Consider the following 24,114-nt stretch of genomic DNA (forward strand, 5'->3'; position numbering starts at 1 on the left):
GAATAAAATACCTAGGAATAAACCTAACCAAGGAAGTGAAAGACCTATACCCTGAAAACAACAAGACACTCTTAAGAGAAATTAAGGAGGTCACTAACAAATGGAAACTCATCCCATGCTCCTGGCTACAGAGAATTAATATCTTCAAAATGGCCATCCTGCACAAAGCAATATACAGATACGATGCAATCCCTATCAAATTACCAACAGCATTCTTCAATGAACTGGAACAAATAGTAGAAAAATTCATATGGAACCGCCAAAGACCCCAAATAGCCAAAGCAACCCTGAGAAGGAAGAATAAATTGGTGGGGGGAGGATCTCGCTCCCCAACTTCAAGCTCTACTACAAAGCCACAGTAATGAAGACAATTTGGTACTGGCACAAGAACAGAGCCACAGACCAGTAGAACAGAATAGAGACTCCAGACATTAAACCAAACATATACGGCCAATTTATATATGATAGAGGAGCCATGGGCATACAATGACGAAATGACAGTCTCTTCAACAGATGGTGCTGGCAAAATTGGACAGCTACATGTAAGAGAGTGAAACTGGATCACTGCCTACCCACATACACAAAAGTAAACTCCAAATGTATCAAAGACCTGAATGTAAGTCATGAAACCATAAAACTCTTAGAAAAAACATAGGCAAAATCTCATGGACAGACATAATAAAACAAAGATGGCAGCATGAGAGGAGAGACAGGGACTTCCTCCTAAAACTGGATACAATTAGAAAATTTAATTGGTGCAACTAATTCTGAGAGAGCAACAGGAAAGAGGACGGCATCAGACTGCAGACACCTGGAGAAAAGAGCAGACCTCAGCGAGTGGGGTAATGTATCAGAGCTGTGGCTCCGTGGGTCCCGAGCCCCTCCTCCACCCCAGCTCACTGGCAGAAGGAAGACAAATGGAGTGGGGAGAGAGTGGAGGTGTGGGACTGCTGAATACCTAGCTCTGGAGATCTGTGCTGGGAGCACAAACCTACATTTCATGGTGCTTTCATGAGACTCGCATGAGTACTGAGTTGGAAAGTTAATACAGGCAGAGTTCCTTGGGAGACTGGGATTCCAGCTGCTTGTGGAAATCAGGGATCCATATCTGGTTGCTCTGGAACAAAAACTTATACCTGTGTGCCCGGCCCACTGGCTCAGGCAGTGGAGACAGGCACAGGAGCCAGGAGGTGGGGAACAGCTCTTTCCTATCCCCAGTACTGCTCCCCTGCGACCCCTGACATTGCTTCATGGGCTCAGCAGCTCCAGAATAGAGCTTCTGGATACTAGAGGGCGCCATATACAAACATGAAACGCCTAAGGAACCTTGCCCAGAGTAAAATTATTAGTACAACTCCCGAGAAAGATGTAAATTATATGGACCTCGTGACTCTTCCTGAAAGGGAGTTCAAAATAAAAAATCATCAACATCATAATGGAGGTACGGAAAGACATCCAAGAACTCAGGAATGAATTCAGGCCAGAGATCCAATCGTTAAAGAACATGATGGAGCGTATTAAAAGCAGGTTGGATATGGTGGAGGGGACAATAAATGAAATAGAAACTAGAGAAGAGGAATACAAAGAATCTGAGGCACAGAGAGAAAAAAGGATCTCTAAGAATGAAAGAATATTGAGAGAACTGTGTGACCAATCCAAGCTCAATAATATTCACATTATAGGGATACCAGAAGAAGAGAGAGAGAAAGGGAAATAAATTGTCTTTGAGGAGGTAATTGCTGAAAACTTCCCCAATCTTGGGAAGGAGGTAGACTCCAAGACCATGGAGGTGCACAGATCCACATACACAAAGGACCCAAGGAAGACAACACCAAGACACATAGTAATTAAAATGGGAAAGATCAAGGATAAGGACAGACTGTTAAAAGCAGCCAGAGACAGAAATAAGATCACATACAAAGGTAAGCCCAACAGACTAACAACAGACTTCTCAGCAGAAATCTTACAGGCCAGGAGGGAGTGGAATGATGTATTTAATAACATGAAGCAGAAGGGCCTGGAACCAAGATAACTTTATCAGGTGAGATTATAATTTAAATTTGAAGGAGAGATTAAACAATTTCCAGATAAGCAAAATCTGAGAATATTTACCTCCCACAAACCATCTCTGCAGTCTATTTTGGAGGGACTGCTATAGATGGAAGTGTTCCTAGGGTTGGATAGCTGTCACCAGAGGTAGTAAAATTATAGTAGGGAGGGTGGAGCAGCTGATTGGAAGGCAAATGCAAAATCAAATTGACTATCCCCAAAGCCAATCGAGGGATAGAGAAAAAGTATAGAATCTGATACCTAATATATAAAGAATGAAGGAGGAAATAAAAGGAGAAATAGAAAAGAACCTTTAGATTGTGTTTGTAAGAGCATACTAAGTGAGATAAGTTAGACTCTTAGATAGTAAGGAAAGTAACCTGTAAACTTTGGTAACCACGAATCTAAAGCCTTCAATGGCAATAAGTACATACCTATTGATAATCACCCTAAATGTAAATGGACTGAATGCACCAATCGAAAGACATACAGTCACTGAATGGATAAAAAAACAAGACCCATCTATATGCTGCTTATAAGAGACTCACCTCAAACCCAAAGACATGCACAGACTAAAAGTTCAAGGGATGGAAAAATATATTTCACACAAACAATAGGGAGAAAAAAGCAGGAGTTGCAGTACTAATATCAGACAAAATTAACTTCAAAACAAAGAAAGTAAAAAGAGATAAAGAAGGACATTACATAACGATAAAAGGCTCAGTCCAACAAGAGGATATAACCATTATAAATATATATGCACCCAACACAGGAGCACCAGCATATGTGAAACAAATACTAACAGAACTAAAGGAGGAAATAGACTTCAATGCATTCATTTTAGGAGACTTCAACACACCATTCACTCCTAAGAACAGATCCACCAGACAGAAAATAAGTAAGGACACAGAGGCACTGAACAACACACCAGAACAGATGGACCCAATAGACATCTATAGAACTCTACACCCCAAATCAACAGGACACACATTCTTCTCAAGTGCACATGGAACACTCTCCAGAATAGATCACATACTAGGCCACAAAAAGAGCCTCAGTAAATTCCAAAAGATTGAAATCCTACCAACCAAGTTTTCAGACGAAAAGGGTATAAAACTAGAAATAAATTGTACAAAGAAAGCAAAAAGGCTCACAAACACATGGAGGCTTAACTACACACTTCTAAATAGTCAATGGATCATTGACCAAATTAAAATGAAGATCCTGTAATATATGGAAATAAATGACAACAACAACACAAAGCCCCAACTTCTGTGGGATGCAGCAAAAGCAGTTTTAAGACGAAAGTATATAGCAATCCAGGCATATTTCAAGAAGGAAGAACAATCTCAAATGAATGGTCTAATGTCACAGTTATCAAAATTGGAAAAGGAAGAACAAATGAGGCCTAAAGTCAGCAGAAGGAGGGACATAATAAAGATCAGAGAAGAAATAAACAAAATTGAGAAGAATAAAACAATAGAAAAAATCAATGAAACCAAGAGCTGGTTTCTTTGATAAAATAAACAACATAGATAAACGTCTAGAGAGACTTATTAAGAGAAAAAGAGAATCAACACACATCAACAGAATCAGAAATGAGAAAGGAAACATCACAATGGTCCCAACAGAAATACAAAGAATTATTAGAGACTACTATGAAAACCTATATTCTAAGAAGTTGGAAAACCTAGAAGAAATGGACAACTTCCTACAAAAATACAACCTTCCAAAACTGACCAAGGAAGAAACACAAAATCTAAACAAACCAATTACCAGCAAAGAAATTGAAGCGGTAATCAGAAAACTACCCAAGAAATAACTCCTGGGAGAGATGGATTTACCTCGGAATTTTATCAGACATACAGAGAATATATAATACCCATTGTCCTTAAAGATTTCCAAAAAATAGAAGAGGAGGGAATACTCCCAAACTCATTCTATGAAGCCAACATCACCCTAATACCAAAACCAGGCAAAGACCCCACCAAAAAAGAAAATTACAGACCAATATCCCTGACTAAGGTAGATGCAAAAATACTCAAGAAAATATTAGCAAACCGGATTCAAAAATATATCAAAAGGAACATACACCACGACCAAGTGGGATTCATCCCAGGGATGCAAGGATGGTACAACATTTGAAAATCCATAAACATCATCCACTACATCAACAAAAAGAAAGACAAAAACCACATGATCATCTCCATAGATGCTGAAAAAGCATTTGACAAAATTCAACATCCATTCATGATAAAAACTCTCAGCAAAATGGGTATAGAGAGCAAGTACCTCAACATAATAAAGGCCATATACGATAAACCCACAGCCAACATCATACTTAACAGCGAGAAGCTGAAAGCTTTTCCTCTAAGATCAGGAACAAGACAGGGATGCCCACTCCTCCCACTGTTATTTAACATAGTACTGGAGGACCTAGCCATGGCAAATAGACAAAACAAAGAAATACAAGGAATCCAGATTAGTAAACAAGCAGTTAAACTGTCACTATTTGCTGATGACATGATATTGTACATAAAAAACCCTAAAAACTCCACTCCAAAACTACTAGAACTGATATCGGAATACAGCAAATTTGCAGGATACAAAATTAACACACAGAAATCTGTGGCTTTCCTATACACTAACAATGAACCAATAGAAAGAGAAATCAGGAAAACAACTCCATTCATAATTGCTTCAAAAAAATAAAATACCTAGAAATAAACCTAACCAATGAAGTGAAAGACCTATACCCTGAAAACTATAAGGCACTCTTAAGAGAAGTTCAAGAGGACATGAACAAATGGAAACTCATCCCATCCTCTTGGCTAGGAAGAATTAATATCGTCAAAATAGCCATCCTGCCCAAAGCAATATACAGATTTGATGCAATCCCTATCAAATTACCAACAACATTCTTCAACCAACTGGAACAAATTGTTCAAAAATTCATATGGAAACACCAAAGACCACGAATAGCCAAAGCAATCCTGAGAAAGAAGAATAAAGTGGCGGGGATCTCACTCCCCAACTTCAAGCTCTACTACAAAGCCATAGTAATCAAGACAATTTGGTACTGGCACAAGAACAGAGCCACAGACCAGTGGAGCAGATTAGAGACTCCAGACATTAACCCAAACATATATGGTCAATTAATATTTGATAAAGGAGCCATGGACATACAATGGGGAAATGATAGTCTCTTCAACAGATGGTGCTGGCAGAACTGGACAGCTACATGTAAGAGAATGAAAACTGGATCACTGTCTAACCCCAGACACAAAAGTAAATTCAAAATGGATCAAAGACCTGAACGTAAGTGATGAAACCATAAAATTCTTAGATAAAAACATAGGCAAAAATCTCTTGGATGTTAACATTAGTGACTTCTTCATGAATATATCTCCCCTGGCAAGGAAAACAAAAGCAAAAATGAACAAGTAGGACTATATCAAGCTGAAAAGCTTTTGTACAGCAAAGGACACCATCAATAGAACAAAAAGGTACCATACAATATGGGAGAATATTTTCATAAATGACAGATCCGATAAAGGCTTGACATCCAAAATACATAAAGAGCTCATGCTCCTCAACAAACAAAAAGCAAATAGTCCAATTAAAAACTGGGCAGAGGAGCTGAACAGACAGTTCTCCAAAGAAGAAATTCAGATGGCAAACAAGCACATGAAAAGATGCTCCACATCGCTAATCATCAGAGAAATGCAAATTAAAACCACAATGAGATATCACCTCACACCAGTAAGGATGGCCACCATCCAAAAGACAAACAACAGCAAATGTTGGCGAGGTTGTGGCGAAACGGGAACTCTCCTACAATGCTGGTGGGAATGTAAATTAGTTCAACCATTGTGGAAAGCAATATGGAGGTTCCTCAAAATGCTCAAAATAGACTTACCATTTAACCCAGGAATTCCACTTCTAGGAATTTACCCTAAGGATGCAGCACTCCAGTTTGAAAAAGACAGATGCACCCCTATGTTTATCACAGCACTATTTACAATAGCCAAGAAATGGAAGCAACCTAAGTATCCATCAGTAGATGAATGGATAAAGAAGATGTGGTACATATACACAATGGAATATTATTCAGCCATAAGAAGAAAACAAATCCTACCATTTGCAACAACATGGATGGAGCTACAGGGTATTATGCTCAGTGAAATAAGCCAAGTGGCAAAAAACAAATACCAAATGATTTCACTCATCATGGAGTATAAGAACAAAAGAAAAACTGAAGGAACAAAACAGCATCACAATCACAGAACCCAAGAATGGACTAACAGTTACCAAAGGGAAAGAGACTGCGGAGAATAAGAAGGTAGGGAGGTATAAGGGAAGGGAAGAAGAAAGGGGGGCATTATGACTAGCATGTATAATGTAGGGGGTGGGGGAAAGGGGAGAGCTTTGCAACACAGAGAAGACAAGTAGTGATTCTGTATCATCTTACTATGCTGATGGACAATGACTGTACTGGGATTTGTGGGGGGGACTTGGGTAGGGGAGAACCTAGTAAACATAATGTTCTTAAGAAAAATAAAAGTAAATATAAAAAATATATATATATATATATATATATACATATATATATATATATAAAATAAAGCAAATTATTATTCCTTAAGATGGAGATCTCAAGTTAAGATTGCTGTTTAATGGTTAGTAATATTATGTAATATGACATATGCAAAACTTCAAAAGTGAATGTGACTCATGTCAAGTTTATTATAACAGGGTCAATGTCATGTTAAACAACTGAAATTTATTTTATGTATTTTAGGACTATAAGAGCAAATAACTAAACTATTGACTGTTTCATTGATTTTTTTTGTAAAAATACAGACCCTTGACTGAACTGTAAATGGAGAAAGCTATCAGTTTTTGTAACCTTGATTAAAATGTTAATAATGAAACTGATAAGAATAAAAAAGTAAATAATTGCAATCCAGAAAAAAAAAATCTCATGAACATAAACATGAGTGACTTCTTCATGAACATATTTCCCTGGGCAAGGGAAACAAAGGCAAAAATGAACAAGTGGGACTATATCAAGCTAAAAATCCTCTGTGCAGCAAAGGACACCATCAATAGAACAAAAAGGTATCCTACAGTATTGGAGAATGTATTCATAAATGACAGATCAGATAAAGGATTAACATCCAAAATATATAAAGAACTCACACACCTCAACAAACAAAAAGCAAATAATCCAATTAAAAAATGGGCAGAGGAGCTGAATAGACAGTTCTGTAAAGAAGAAATCCAGATGGCCAACAAGCACATGAAAAGATGCTCCACATCGCTAATCATCAGAGAAATGCAAATTAAAACCACAATGAGAGATCACCTCACACCAGTAAGGATGGCCACCATCCAAAAGACAAACAACAACAAATGTTGGCGAGGTTGTGAAGAAAGGGGAACCCTCCTACACTGCTGGTGGGAATGTAAATTAGTTCAACCATTGTGGAAAGCAGTATGGAGGTTCCTCAGAATGCCGAAAATAGAAATACCATTTGACCCAGGAATTCCACTTCTAGGAATTTACCCTAAGAATGCAGCACTCCAGTTTGAAAAAGACAGAAGCACCCCTTTATGTTTATCACTGCACTACTTACAATAGCCAAGATATGGAAGCAACCTAAATGTCCATCAGTGGATGAATGGATAAAGAAGAGGTGGTACATATACACAATGGAATATTACTCAACCATAAGAAAAAAACAGATCCTACCATTCGCAACAACTTGGATGGAGCTTGAGGGTATAATGCTCAGTGAAATAAGCCAGGTAGAGAAAGACAAGTACCAAATGATTTCACTCATCTGTGGAGTATAAGAACAAAAGAAAAACTGAAGGAACAAAACAGCAGCAGAATCACAGAACCCAAGAATGGACTAGCAGTTACCAAAGGGAAAGGGACTGGGGACGATGGGTGGGAAGGGAGGGATAAGGGCAGGGGAAAAGAAAGAGGGCATTACAGTTAGCATGTATAGTGCGTGTGGGGCACGGGGAGTGTTGTGCAACACAGTGAAGGCAAGTAGTGATTTTACAGCATCTAACTATGCAGATGGACAGTGATTGTGAAAGGGTATATGGGGGGGACTTGGTGAAGGGGGAGCCTAGTAAACATAATGTTCTTCATGTAATTGCAGATTAATGATACCAAAATAAAAAAATACTGATAAACTGGATTCAATGGCATATTAAAAGGATCACACTGCATGATCAAGTGGAATTTATACCTGAGATGCAAGGGTAGTTCAAGACATATAACAATAAGTAAGAGAGCATTACATGAATAAAGTGAAAAACATCATATGATTATGTCAATAGAGGCAGAAAAAGTACTTAACAAATTTAAACATCATTCATGACAAAAACTCTCAAGAAACTGGTATAGAAAGAATATATCTCAACATAATAAAGGTCACATAAGACAAACCCACAGCTAACATCATATTCAATTGTGAAAGATAAAAGCTTTTCCTCTAAGGTCAGGAACAAGACAAGGTTGCCCATTCTCATTACTCCTATTCAACATAGCACTGAAATCCTTAGCCAGAGCAATTAGGCAAGAAAAATAAATAAAATTTACCGAAATAAGAAAGAAAGATTTCTATTTGCAAATGACATGATTTTATATATATCCTAAAGAACTCCACCAAAAACACTGCTGCATCTAGCCTATGGTTTAAGTAAGTCTGCAAAACAACAAATCAACAGGCAAAAACAAAAGTTGTAGTTCTATACACTAATGACAAATTATCTGAAAAAGAAAAAAATCCAATTACAATAGTACCAAAAACAATCAAATACATAAGAATAAATTTAACCAAGGAGGTGAAAGACCAATACTCTGAAAAGTATAGGACAGTGATGAAAAAAACTGAAGAATGCACAAATAAATGGAAAAATTTTGCAAATTCAGGGACTGGAAGAATTGACATTCTTCAGATGTCCACACTACCCAAAGCCATCTAGACTTAATAAAATTCCTATCAAGACACACTCACAAGGACATTTTTTATGGAAATGGAAAAAGCATCCTGAAATTCATGTGGAATCACAATAGACCATAAATATCCAAAGCAATTCTGAGAAAGAGGAACAAAGAGGAAAGCATCACATGTATCCTTATTTCAAACTGTATTAGAAAGCTATAGTAATAAAAATGATGTGGTACTAGCATAAAAACATATATATAGATCAATGGAATAAATCTGAGAGCCCATAAATAAACCCATATATTCTCTACAAATATTTGATAAGAGTGCCAAGAATACTCAATGGAGAATCTCTTCAATTAATGGTGCTGAGATAATTGATATTCACATGCAAAAGAATGAACCTGGTTCTCTATTTTATGCCACTCACAAAAAATTAACTCAAAATGGATGAAAGATTTAAATGTCAAACATGAAATCATGAAACTCCCAGATGAACATCTTGAGAATGGATAGGCAGCCTAAGCACCGACACGTCACAGTCACTACTGTGGCAGGGAGATTATCACAGAAGAGGAAGTATCTCTTTAGATTTATACCCAGCAGTGGTAGCACAACCCATGATAATGGTAATACACAGGAGCTCTCATTTCACCAGGAGGTGCCAACAACCTCATTACATTGAACAACAAAAGCTTTTCCCCATAGAAGGGCTGCCTGCACATGCAGGTGCTCTGCGGCCCTTGTGATTCCATCCTTGGAAAAGCACAGATGGCACAGGTTTCTCTTTACTGGACTTTGGACCCAATAAACAAGAGAATTGTAGCTTTATTTATAAATCTACACCACGGCTGAAGAATATCAATGACTCCTTATAACCTGCAGCAAACAAGAGCTAAACAAACATTGTATTAGTTTTTCTAGTGAGATTTGACATATAGTTACATAACATGGAACTGAATAGGAATTTTTCTTGTAATCAAATTGAATTGATTTCCACATAGTGCAAAATTCTCAAAACCAGAAATCCAGGCTGAGGTGGATGTTCTATATGTTTGGCTGAGTGTCTCATAGTGTGAAGGACAAATAAAGAGAAATACATAAGGACATGAAGATGTTTTTGACAAACAGATATTACGGTGCTGTAGGACAGGGTAGGCTGAGAAGGGCCAGTGAATAAACACCATAAGAATAGGAAGCAATGTTTCAGCAAAAATGACTATCTGACTTACCGGATGACATAAATGAATGCCAAGAAAACCATTCATATGAGGAACTGATGTCCATGACTTGTCCTGAGTTTAATAATCATTTGGCTTTATGTCCTACCCTTCCATAATCACACGTGCACAGAGAAAAGTAGCAATACTAACCCTAGGGCATTACAAGTCTGAACTATCATAGAAGCAATTCACAGTCACTATATCATGTTTACTCTAAGTACACTGCTTTTTACAAGGATTTTCACACTATAAAAGGAAATACAAACATAAAAAAGAAATAAAAGAAATATTAAAGGATTCTGTTTGCCAAAATTTTCAATAATGGACAGACTATATTCTGAGAATTCGACTTCATTGTGATCTTAAAGAATGGTTAAGAACAGAAAAGGGCAATTTAGAGTTTTGCTTACTAAATACCTTTTAAAACATTCATGTGAGGCTTAGATTGCATTGTAAAGATGTGTGGAAGTTCATTTAGTTATGTCATGTTCCTTAGTCCTATAACTTTTCTAAATATTTTTCCTTGCCATTAAAATAACTTTTTAATTAACAGTGAAAAAAGCTGCCAATTTTTCTTTTTTCCCCTTTATAAAAATTGTAGAGAAAAAGAGAGAATTCTTAATCTTTACTTTCTTTGGTTACTCCCTGAGTTACTTTTGGTCTCTCATTTTAAAAAGATTCATAATGCATTTGTCTGGCTCTAGGAGGGTGTTCTTTGAATTACAGAGGATGAATAAAGAAGCAAATTACCATCACTTTAAATTCACCTAGATAATGCAGACACACAATGGGGACCCACTTTTGCTTGGAACTGTAAGCTCAAAGTCCTTTAACCACCAGCAAGAGCTTCCTCCTTTCCTGGTAATTTGGGATTTTGAGGGGCAGCACATCCAGAAAATATTATTTTTCACCAAGAAATTAGGCAAATGTGTTCTAGTCTTATATGTTAATATCACACCACAAAATGTCATTTGGAAACTCCATGAATTCCCTGTTGTCAGCATCATCAACTTCTCTAGGAGATACGGGTCCAATCCAATAATGGTAGTGAGTGGTAAATCCACAGACCTCACCTCTTAAGCCTCACCCTGCCTTTGGCTGGCTCACAGAGCAATGTGCACCTTTCCATTAGCCCACAGTGGTGGCTCTCAGCAACCAGAAGATTTGCTGCTCCACAGCTGCCACCGCTGCCCCAGTTAAGCTTCTAATTGCCATGGTACCATTCACCCTGCAGAGGGACTTAAGTTTGTGGTAGGCATATCCCCAAGTGTCAAGCATCTTGAATGGAGGAATGGAGAAGGACTATTCTCCAGCAATTCCTACAATTATATTATCAAGCCCTCATTGAGGGAACACTATCTGCTTTGAACACACTTTATTATTTTAATTAACAATCAAATATAATGCAGGAAACTTGATTGGATCGTAACACAAAAAAATCAGTTATAAAAGACATTCTCTTTCTCAGTCTCTGTCTCTGTCTCTCAATCCCCCCTGACACCTCAAACACGTTCCAATAAATAACAATATTTCTTATTTTTGATACCTTAATTTCTTCAAATTTAGCCAGTGGGAGCCTCTCCAGCAGGGTGCTGCGTATTTTTAAAACATCCATGTTAGTCTTAGTCTTGGAGCATTTCTTGTTTTCTAGTATATCAAGATGTTCCAAGTTTATATAATTCTTTTTCTGCTCCAGACGTGGAACCAGCCATTTTTTTCAAGGATTTCTGATTTCTCTAAGTGGAGAAAAATATTAGAAACCAATTTATGAGTACTAGTTGACCCTAGTGTTGTTGGGGTATAATTTTAGATCTTTTCAGTATATGGTTCTGCACACATATAAACTCACACACAGACATATATACATATGCCTCTTTTTGAGATTCTTACTACACTTGACTATTCAAAGGTGGTGACATTCAGCAAGACTTATCAATTCAACAAATATCTGAGCCTCTACCATGAAAAGGTACCTACCAGCAATAGGGATGTAGCAAAGAAAACAGCAAAGTCCTTGCCTTCATGAAGCTATGTTTACTGTAGTAGAGAATCAGCAGTCAAATACAATGTCAGGTGGTTAGTGCTATGAAAAAATAATAAAGCAAGTTAGGGGAATACAAAGAAAAAGTTTCTAGAAAGAAGAAGCCAGTTTAGACAAGTGGTCTGGGAAGTTAAACTTTGATGAAAGATGAATAAAATGTGAGAGGCAGCCATGGAAAGCTCAAAATAAAGAGATCTCCAGGGAGAAAGAGCATTAAGAAAGAAAACCCAAAGAGGAAACAAGCTTGGTACTTTCAATATTGGCTGAAAAGACCAATGGGATGGGAATGGCATAAGGAGGCAGTAATAAAAAAAAAAAATGAGGTAGGTTAAATAGACAGTAAGAGTCTTACAACAGAATCTGTAGTTAAATGTTGTGAATACTTTAAGACATAATGACTTTGACATTTCCTTCCAGTGTGATAGAAGCTAGTGAGTGATTTTGAGCAAATAAGTAACATAACACAGTCTTCTGTAAGACCATTTCAACTACTTATTAGAGAAGAGACCATAGACAAATCAGGAAATGAGGTATATGACTAGTGTGTGTCTGAGCAAGGGATGTCAGCTAAATGCATATGGGAGCAGCAGCTTTAAGGGGAAGCAACTGGATTCAGGATGTATTTAAAAGGTGGAGATGCAAAAAAGATGGCAGCATGAGAGGTGAGACAGAGACCTCCTCCCCAAATCACACATAATATGAAAATATAACAAACACATCAAATCCGGAAAGAGCAACAGAAAAGAAGGCTGCAGCAGACTGTCTACACCTAGGGAAACCAGAAGACCTCAAAGAAAAGGGTAATGTACTAAAGCCATGATCCAGAAGGACTCAAGCCATTCCCCCACCCCAGCTCACCAGAGGGAGGAAGAGAAATGGAGTGGGGATGGGGTGGAGGCCTGGGACTGCTGAACACCCAGACCTGGAAATCTGCCCTGGAGCATGACCTGCATTACATGGTGCTCTGGAGATTAGTGGGGTTGGAAAGCTAAGACAGGCAGAATACTTGGAGAGTCTGAAATTTAGCCATTTGTAGAAAACAGGGATCGACATCTGGCCACTCTGGGACAAAAGAAAGGTGGGCAATCTGAGAGACTTACTAACTGTGAGAGACCTGGTAAATGGGCAAGGATTGCACAGAGATTCCTGCTCAGGAGAAAGGACAGGTGTACAAAATTGTCTGCACACACTCTTCCCAGCAGGTTGGAAACTTTTAGGAGCTTCAGGCACTCCATCCCCTTGGCTGGCTATGCAGCTCTGAGGCCCACAACTGTGATATGTAGCCTGATGCTCCTTCCAGCCAGCACCAGCTCACAAACTGGCTGCCCCAGCCATTATGCCAGTCCAGCTGAAGGGCAGCCCCACCTACGGCAGCTAAAAGTGCAAAGCATAGAGGCTTCTCCCTGCATGCTCAGCACACTGGCCCTGGCAGGGAAGACAGGCACTGTAGCCAGGAAGAAGGAAAGACCTCTTTCCTCCCAACAGGTGCCAGCGTCACTCCCTTACAACCCCCACCATTGCTCTAGGGGATGAGCAGGTCCAGAGAATAGAGCTTCTGGGCACTAGAGGGTGCCACTTACAAATATAAACATCAAAGGAACCTGGTTGAAACCCAAATCCCACAAACACCAGAAAGCAGACCCAGTGAAACTGAACTCACTAATCTTTCTGAAAGAGATTTAAAAATAAATTCATAAATATGCTCATGGAGGTACAGAAAAATATTCAAGAACTCAGGGAGGAATTCAGAAGTGAGATACAAACATTCAATGATGCAGTATCTGAAATGAAACATAAAATGGAGGGATTTAAAAGCAGATTGACAGAGTGGAGAAGGGAGTAAATGAAATAGAAATTAGAGAACAGGAATTCAAAGAAGCTGAGGCACCACAGAGAGATAAAGGGATCTGTAGGAATGAAAGAATATTGACAGAACAATGTGACCAATCCAAATGGAACAATATTCACATTGTAGGATTGCCAGAAGAAGAAGAGAGAGAAAAAGTATAGAAAGTGTCTTTAAGGAAGTAATTGCTGAAAACTTCCCCAATCTGGGGAAGGAGAGTCTCTCAGGCCATGGAGGTGCACAGATCTCCCAACACAAGGGACCCAAAGAAGACAACACCAAGACATACAATAATTAAAATGGCAAAGATCAAGGATAAGGACAGAATATTAAAAGCAGCCAGAGAGAGAAATAAGATCACATACAAAGGAAAACCCATCAGGCTATCATCAAACTTCTCAGCAGAAACCTTACAGGCCAGAAGGGAGTGGCATGACATATTTAATGCAATGAAGCAGAAGGGCCTCAAACCAAGAATACTCTACCAAACAAGATATTCATTTAAATTTGAAGGAGGGATTAAAGAATTTCTAGATAAGCAAAAGTTGAGAGAATTTATTTCCCACAAACCATCTCTACAGTGAATTTTGGAGGGAATGCTATAGAGAGAAATGTTCATAAGGCTAAATAGCTGTCACCAGAGGAAATAGAACCACAGTAAAGAAAGTAGACCAATTAATTACTAAGCAAGTACAAAATCAAATCAACCACCCCTAAACTCAGTCAAGGAATAAACAAAGAGCAGAGAATATGATACCTATTATGTAAAGAATGGAGGAGGGGAAAAAAGGAGAGGAAAAAAAAAGAACATTTTAATTATGTTTGTCATAGTATAATAAGTGAATTAAATTGGAATGTTAGATAGTAAGGAAGTTTCCATTGAACCTTCAGTAACTATGAATCTGAAGCCTGCAATGGCAATAAGTACATACATATTAATAATCACCCTAAATATAAATGGTCTGAATGCACCAATCAAAAGACATACAGTCAGTGAATGGATAAAAGAGTGAGACTCATCTATGTGCTGCCTACAAGAGAATTACTTCAAACCCAAAGACATACACAGACTAAAAGTGAAAGGATGGAAAACGATATTTCATGCAACTAATAGGAAGAAAAAATCAGGAGTTGCAGTACTTGTATCAAACAAAATAGACTTCAAAACAAAGAAGGTCACAAGAGACAAAGAAGGAAATTACATAATTATAAAGGGGTCAGTCCAGCAAGAGGATATAACCATTATAAATACCTATGCACCCAACATAGGAGCACCTGCATATGTGAAACAAATACTAACAGAATTAAAGGGGGAAATAGAAGGCAATGCATTCATTTTAGGAGACTTCAACATGCCACTCACTCCAAGAGACAGATCAACTAAACAAAAAAATAAGTAAGGAGACAGAAGCACTGAGCAACACATTAGAACAGATGGACCTAACAGACATCTACAGAACAATCCATCCAAAAGCAGCATGATACAATTTCTTCTCAAGTGCCCATGGAACATTTTCAAGAATAGATCATATACTAGGCCACAAAAAGAGTATCAGTAAATTCGGAAAGATTGAAATTGTACCACCCAGCTTGACAGACCACTGAGGTATGAAAGTAGAAATGAATTGTGCAAAGAAAACAAAAGGCCCACAAACACATGGAGACTTGACAACATGCTCCTACTCATAAATAATCAATGGATCAATGACCAAATAAAAACAGAGATCAAATGATAAATGGACACAAATGACAACAATAACTCAACACTGCAAAATCTGTGTGACTCAGCCAAGGCCATACTAAGAGGAAAGTATATTGCAATACACGCCTACCTCAGGAAAGAATAAAAATCCCAAATGAACAGTCTAAACTCACAATTAATGAAACTTGAAAAAGAAGAACAAATGAGGCCCAAAGTCAGTAGAAGGAGGGGCATAATAAAGATTAGAGCAGAAATAAATAAAATTGAAAAAAATGAAACAATGGAAAGAATCAAAGAAAGCAGGAGCTGGTTCTTCAAGAAAATAACAAAATAGATAAACCCCTAGCCAGACTTATCAAGAAAAAAAGAGAGTTTACAAACATAAACAGAAAAAGAAATGAGAAAGGATAAATCACTATGGGCAACACAGAAATACAAAGAATTGTGAGATAATACTATGAAAAATTATATGCTAACAAACTGGATTACCTAGAAGAAATGGACAACTTTCTAGAAAAATACAACCTTCCAAGGCTGACCTATGAAGAAACAAAAAATCTGAACAGACCAATGACAAGCAACAAAATTGAATTGGTAATAAAAAAACTACCTAAGAACAAACTCCTAGATGAGATGGCTTCACCACTGAATTTTATCAAACATTTAGTGAAGACCTAATACCCACCATCCTTAATGTTTTCCAAAAAGTGGAAGAGGAGGGAATACTTCCAAACTCATTCTATGAGGCCAGCATCACTCTAATACCAATACAAGGTCAAGACACAACGAAAAAAGAAAATTAAAGACCAATATCCCTCATAAACATAGATGTAAAAATGCTGAACAAAATACTAGTAAACTGAAATAAAAAATACACCAAAAAGATCATCCATCATGATTAAGTAGAATTTATTCCAGGGATTCAAGGATGGTACAATATTAGAAAATCCATCAACATCATCCACCACATCAACAAAAGAAGGACAAAAACCACATGATCATCTCCATAGATGCTGAAAAAGCATTCAACAAAATTCAACATCCATTCATGACGAAAACTCTCAACAGAATAGTTATAGAGGGCAAATAACTCAACATAATAAAGGCCATATATCACAACCCACAAGCAACATTATACTTAACAGTGAGAAGCTGAAAGCTTTTCCATTAAGATTAGGAATGAGACAAGGATGCCCATTCTCACCACTTTTACTAAACCTAGTTCTGGAGGTCCTAGCCAAAGAAATCAGAGAACACAAATAAATAAATGGCATCCAGATTGGTAAGGAAGAATTTAAACTGTCACTGTCTGCAGATGACATGATATATGTACATAGAAAACCCTAAAGAATCCACCCCAAAACTACTAAAAGTAATAATTGAATTCGGAAACGTTGCAGGATGCAAAATCAATACCCAGAAATCTGGAAATTCCTATATTTTTTAATCCTTTTTTTATTTTGGTATCATTAATATACAATTATATGAGCAATACTGTGGTTACTAGATTCCCCCCATTATCAAGTCCCCCCCACATACCCCATTACAGTCACTGTCCATCAGTGGAGTAAGGTGCTATAGAAACATTAATTCTCTGTATATACTGCCTTCCCCATGCCCCCCACGCTACAATATGTGTGCTAATAGTAATGCCTCTTCTTCCTCTTCTCCCTCCCTTCCCACCCATCCTCCCCAGTCCCTTTCCCTTTGGCAACTGTTAGTCCATTCTTGGGTTCTGTGAGTCTGCTGCTGTTTTGTTCCTTCAGTTTTTGCTTTGTTCTTATGCTCCAAAGATGAATTAAATCATTTGATACTTGTCTTTCTCCACCTGACTTATTTCACTGAGCATAATACCCTCTAGATCCATCCATGTTGTTGCAAATGGTAGGATTTGTTTTCTTCTTATGGCTGAATAATATTCCATTGTGTATATGTACCACATCTTCTTTATCCATTCATCTACTGATGGACACTTAGGTTACTTACATTTCTTGGCTATTGTAAACAGTGCTGCAATAAACATAGGGGTGTATATGTATTTTTGAGACTGTGAAACTGCATTCTTAGGGTAAATTCCCAGGAGTAGAATTCCTGGGTCAAATGGTATTTCTATTTTTAGTTTTTGAGGAACCTCCATATGGCTTTCCACAATGGTTTAACTAATTTACATTACCACCAGCAGTGGAGGGTTCCCCTTTCTCTTCATCCTCACCACCATTTATTATTACTAGTCTTTTCGATGTTGGCCATCCTAACTGGTGTGAGGGGATATCTCATGCAGTTTTAATCTGCATTTCCCTGATAAATAGCGATGTGAAACATCTTTTCATATGCCTGTTAGCCATCTGAATTTCTTCTTTGGAGAATTGTCTGTTCATATATTCTGCCCATTTTAATAGGGTTATTTGTTTTCTGGGTGTTGAAGCATATGAGTTCTTCATTTGTTTTGGATGTTAACCCCTTGCCACATATGTCATTTACAAATAAATTTTCCCATACTATAGGATGCCTTGTTGTTCTGCTGATAGTGGCCTTTGCTGTACAGAAGCCTTTTATCATGATGTAGTCCAATTTGTTCATTTTTTATTGTGCTTCCCTTGCCTGAGGAGATGCGTTCAGGAAAAAGTTGTTCATGTTTATATTCAAGAGATTTTTGCCTATGTTTTCTTCTAAGAGTTTTACCATTTCATGACTAACATTCAGGTCTTTGATCCATTTTGAGTTTACTTTTGTGTTTTGGGTTAGACAATAATCCAGTTTCATTCTCTTGCATATAGCTGTCCAGTTTTGCCAACACCAGCTTCAGAAGAGGCTGTCATTTCACCACTGAGTTTCCATGGCTCCTTTATCATATATTAATTGATCATATATGGTTGGGTTTATATCAGGACTCTCTATTCTGTTCCATTGGTCTATGGGTATGTTCTTGTGCCAGTCCCAATTTGTCTTGATTGCTGTAGCTTTGTAGTAGAGCTTGAAGTCAGGGAGCATAATTAACCCCACTTTAATCTGCCTTCTCAGGATTGCTGTGGCTATCGGGGTCTTTTGCGGTTCCATATGAATTTTAGAACTATTTGTTCTAGTTTGTTGAAGAATGCTGTTGGTATTTTTATGGGGATTGCATTGAATCTATAGATTGCTTTAGGCAGGATGGCCATTTTGACAATATTAATTATTCCTACCCAAGAGCATGGGATGAGTTTCCATTTGTTAATGTCCTCTTTAATTTCTCTTAAGAGTGTCCTGTAGTTTTCAGGGTATAGGTATTTCACTTATTTGGTTAGGTTTATTCCTAGGTATTTTATTCTTTTTGATGCAATTGTGAATGGAAACTGTTTTCCTGATTTCTCTTTCTGCTAGTTCATTATTAGTGTATAGGAAAGCAACAGACTTCTGTGTATTAATTTTGTATCCTGCAACTTTGCTGAATTTAGATATTAGTTCTAGTAGTTTTGGAGTGGACGGAGTCTTTAGGATTTTTTTTTGTACAATATCATGTCATCTACAAAGAGTGAACAGTTTGACTTCTTCTTTAACAAACTGGATGCCTTGTATTTCTTTGGTCTGATTGCCATGGCTAGGACCTCCAGTACTATGTGGAATGAAAGTGGGGAGAGTGAGCATCCCTGTCTTGTTCCCAATCTTAAGTGAAAAGCTTTCAGCTTCTCGCTGTAAAGTATGATGTTGGCTGTGGGTTTGTCATATATGGCTACTTTATTATGTTGAGGTACTTGCCCTCTACACCCATTTTGTTGAGAGTTTTTATCATGAATGGATGTTGAATTTTGTTGAATGTTTTTTCAGCATATATGGAGATGATCATTTGGTTTTTGTCCTTCTGTTTATTGATGTGGTGGATGATGTTGATAGATTTTTGAATGTTATACCATCCTTACACTCCTGGGATAAATTCCACTTGATCATGACGATCTTTTTGACGTATTTTTGAATTCAGTTGCTAATAATTTGTTGAGTATTCTTGCATCCATTTGCATCAGGGATAGTGGTCTGTAATTTTTTTTGTGTGTGGTGTCTTTGCCTCATTTTGCTATTAAAGTGATGCTGGTCTTGTACAATGAGTTTGGGAGTATTCCCTCCTCTTCTACTTTTTGGAAAACTTTAAGGAGGATGGATATTAGGTCTTCACTAAATGTTTAATAAAATTCATCAGTAAAACCATCTGGTTCATGTGTTTTGTTCTTAGGTAGTTTTTTGATTACCAGTTACATTTCCTTGCTTGTAATTGGTCTCTTCAGATTTTCTGTTTCTTCCTGGGTCAGCCTTGGAAGGTTGCATTTTTCTAGAAGTTGTCCATTTCTTCTAGGTTATCTAGTTTGTTGGCATATAATTTTTCATAGTATTCTCTCATAATTCTTTGTATTTCTGTGTCTTCCATAGTGATTTCTCCTTTCCCATTTCTGATTCTGTTTATGTGTGTAGACTCTCTTTTTTCTTGATAAGTCTGGCTAGGGGGTTATCTATTTTGTTTATTTCCCTGAAGAACCAGTTCCTGTTCTCATTAATTCTTTGTTTGTTTATTTTTCTCAAGTTTATTTATCTCAGCTCTAATCTTCATTATGTCCCTCCTCCAACTGACATTGGGCCTCATTTGTTATTTCTTTTGTAGTTTCATTAATTGTGAGTTTAGACTGTACATTTTGGATTGTTCTTCTTTCCTGAGGTATGCCTGTTTTGCAATATGCTTCCCTCTTAGCATGGACTTCGCTGCAGCCCACAGATTTTGCAGTGTTGAACTTTTGTTCTCATTTGTCTCCATATATTGCTTGATTCTGTTTTTATTTGGTCATTGATCCATTGATTATTTAGGAGCATCTTATTAAGCCTTTATGTTTTTGTGGGCTTTTTCATTTTCTTTGTGTAATTTATTTCTAGTTTCATACCTTTGTGATCTGAGAAGCTGGTTGGTACAATTTCAATTTTTTGTATTTACTGAGACTCTTTTTGTAGCCTAATATATGATCTATTCTTGAAAATATTCCATGTGCACTTGAGAAGAATGTGTATCCTGTTGCTTTGGGATGGAGTCTGCTGTAGATGTCTCTTTGGTCTATCTGTTCTACTACGTTGTTCAGTACCTCTGTCTAATTACTTATTTTATGTCTGGTTGATCTGTCCTTTACAGTGAGTGGTGTGTTGAAGTCTCCTAAAATGAATACATTGCATTCTATTTCTCCCTTCAATTCTGTTAGTATTTGTTTCACATATGTATGTGATCCTGTGTTCGGTGCATAGATATTTATAATAATTACATCCTCTTGTTGGACTGACCACTTTATCATTACGTAATGACTTTTCTGACCTTCTTTGTCTTTTGTGACCTTCTTGGTTTGAAGTCTATTTTGTTGATACAAGTACTGCAACTCCTGCTTTTTTCTTCCTATTAGTTGCATGAAATATATTTTTCCATCCCATCACTTTTAGTCTGTGTATGTCTTTGGGCTTGAAGTGACTCTCTTGTAGGCAGCATACAGATAAGTCTTGTTATTTTTTTTAATTTTTTTATTTTGGTATCATTAACCTACAATTACAGAAAGAACATTATGTTAACTAGGTTCCCCCCTTCACCGAATCCCCCCCCCACATACCTCTTCACAGTTACTGTCCATCTGCTTAGTAAGATGCTGTAAAATCACTACTTGTTTCTCCTTGTTGCACAGCCCTCCCCGTGTCCCCCACGCACTATACATGCTAATCATAATGCCCCCTTTATTTTCCATGCCCTTATCCCTCCCTTCCCACCCATCATCTCCCCAGTCCCTTTCCCTTTGGTAACTATTAGTCCATTCTTGGGTTCTGTGATTCTGCTGTTCTTTTGTTCCTTCAGTTTTCCTTTGTTCTTATACTCGACATATGAGTGAAATCATTTGGTACTTGTCCTTCTCCGCTTGGCTTATTTCACTGGGCATAATACCCTCTAGCTCCATCCATGTCGTTGTGAATGGTAGGATCTGTTTTTTTCTTATGGCTGTGTAATATTCCATTGTGTATATGTGCCACATCTTCTTTATCCATTCATCTACTGATGGACCTTTAGGTTGCTTCCATATCTTGGCTATTGTAAACAGTGCAACAATAAACATAGGGGTGCATCTGTCTTTTTCAAACTGGAGTGCTGCATTCTTAGGGTAAATTCTTAGAAGTAGAATTCCTGGGTCAATGGTATTTCTATTTTGAGCATTCTGAGGAACCTCCATACTGATTTCCACAATGGTTGAACTAGTTTACATTCCCACCAGCAGTGCAGGAGGGTTCCCCTTTCTCCACAACCTCGCCAACATTTGTTGTTGTTTGTCTTTTGGATTGAGGCAATCCTTACTGGTGTGAGGTGATACCTCATTGTGGTTTTAATTTGCATTTCTCTGATGATTAGGGATGTGGAGCATCTTTTCATGTGGCTGTTGGCCATCTGGATTTCTTCTTTAGAGAACTGTATATTCAGCTCCTCTGCCCATTTTTCAATTGGATTATTTGCTTTTTGTTTGTTGAGGCGTGTGAGGTCTTTATATATTTTGGATGTCAATCCTTTATCGGATCTGTCATTTATGAATACATTCTCCCATGCTGTAGGCTACCTTTTTGTTCTATTGATGGTGTCCTTTGCTGTACAGAAGTTTTTAGCTTCATATAGTCCCACTTGTTCATTTTTGCCATTGTTTCCCTTGCCCAGGGAGATATGTTCATGAAGAAGTCACTCATGTTTATGTCCATGAGATTTTTGCCTATGTTTTTTTCTAGGAGTTTTATGATTTCATGACTTACATTCAGGTCTTTGATCCATTTGGGGTTTACTTTTCTGTATGGAGTTAGACAGTGATCCAGTTTCATTCTCATACATGTAGCTGTCCAGTTCTGCCAGCACCATCTGTTGAAGAGACTGTTATTTCCCCATTGTATGTCCATGGCCCCTTTATCAAATATTAATTGGCCATATATGTTTGGGATAATGTCTGGAGTCTCTATTCTGTTCCACTGGTCTGTGGCTCTGTTCTTGTGCCAGTACCAAATTGTCTTGATTACTGTGGCTGTGTAGTAGAGCTTGAAGTTGGAGAGCAAGATTCCACCCCTGCACTTTATTCTTCCTTCTCAGGATTGCGTTGGCTATTCAGGGTCTTTGACTGTTCCATATGAATTTTTGAACTATATGTTCCAGTTCATTGAGGAATGCCGTTGGTAATTAGATAGGGATTGCATCGAATCTGTATATTGCTTTGGGCAGGATGGCCATTTTGACGACATTAATTCTTTGTAGCCAGGAGCATGGGATGAGTTTCCATTTGTTAGTGACCTCTTTAATATCTCTTAAGAGTGTCTTGTAGTTTTCAGGGTATAGGTCTTTCACTTCCTTGGTTAGGTTTATTCCTAGGTATTTTATTCTTTTTGACGCTATTGTGAATGGAATTCTTTTCCAGATTTCTCTTTCTATTAGTTCATTGCTAGTGTATAGGAAAGCTAAAGATTTCTGTGTGTTAATTTTCTATCCTGCAACTTTGCTGAATTCCAATATTAGTTCTAGTAGTTTTGTGGTGGAGTCTTTAGGGTTTTTAATGTACAATATCATGTCATCTGCAAATAGTGACAGTTTGACTTCTTCTTTACCAATCTGGATTCTTTGTATTTCTTTGTTTTGTCTGATTGCCATGGCTAGGACCTCCAGTACTATGTTGAATAACAGTGGGGAGAGTGGGCATCATTGTCTTGTTCCCAATCTCAGAGGAAAAGCTTTCAGCCTCTCACTGTTTAGTATGATGTTGGCTGTGGGTTTATCATATATGGCCTTCATTATGTTGAGGTACTTGCCCTCTATGCCCATTTTGTTGAGAGTTTTTATCATGAATGGATGTTGAGTTTTGTCAAATGCTTTTTCCGCATCTATGGAGATGATCATGTGGTTTTTGTCCTTCTATTTGTTGATGTGGTGGATGATGTTGATGGATTTTCGAATGTTGTATCATCCTTGCATCCCTGGGATGAGTCCCACTTGGTCATGGTGTATGATCCTCTTGATGTATTTTTAAATTCCGTTTGCTAATATTTTGTTGAGTATTTTTACCTCTACATTCATCAGGGATATTGGTCTGTAGTTTTCTTTTTTGGTGGGGTCTTTGCCTGGTTTTGGTATTCGGGTGATGTTGGCTTCATAGAATGAGTTTGGGAGTATTACCTCCTCTTCTATTTTTTGGAAAACTTTAAGGAGAATGGGTATTATGCTTCTCTGTGTGTCTGATAAAATCCCGAGGTAAATCCATCTGGCCCAGGGATTTTGT

The sequence above is a fragment of the Manis pentadactyla genome, chromosome 2 (genome assembly GCF_030020395.1).
Source record: "Manis pentadactyla isolate mManPen7 chromosome 2, mManPen7.hap1, whole genome shotgun sequence".
Classification (NCBI taxonomy): Eukaryota; Metazoa; Chordata; class Mammalia; order Pholidota; family Manidae; genus Manis; species Manis pentadactyla.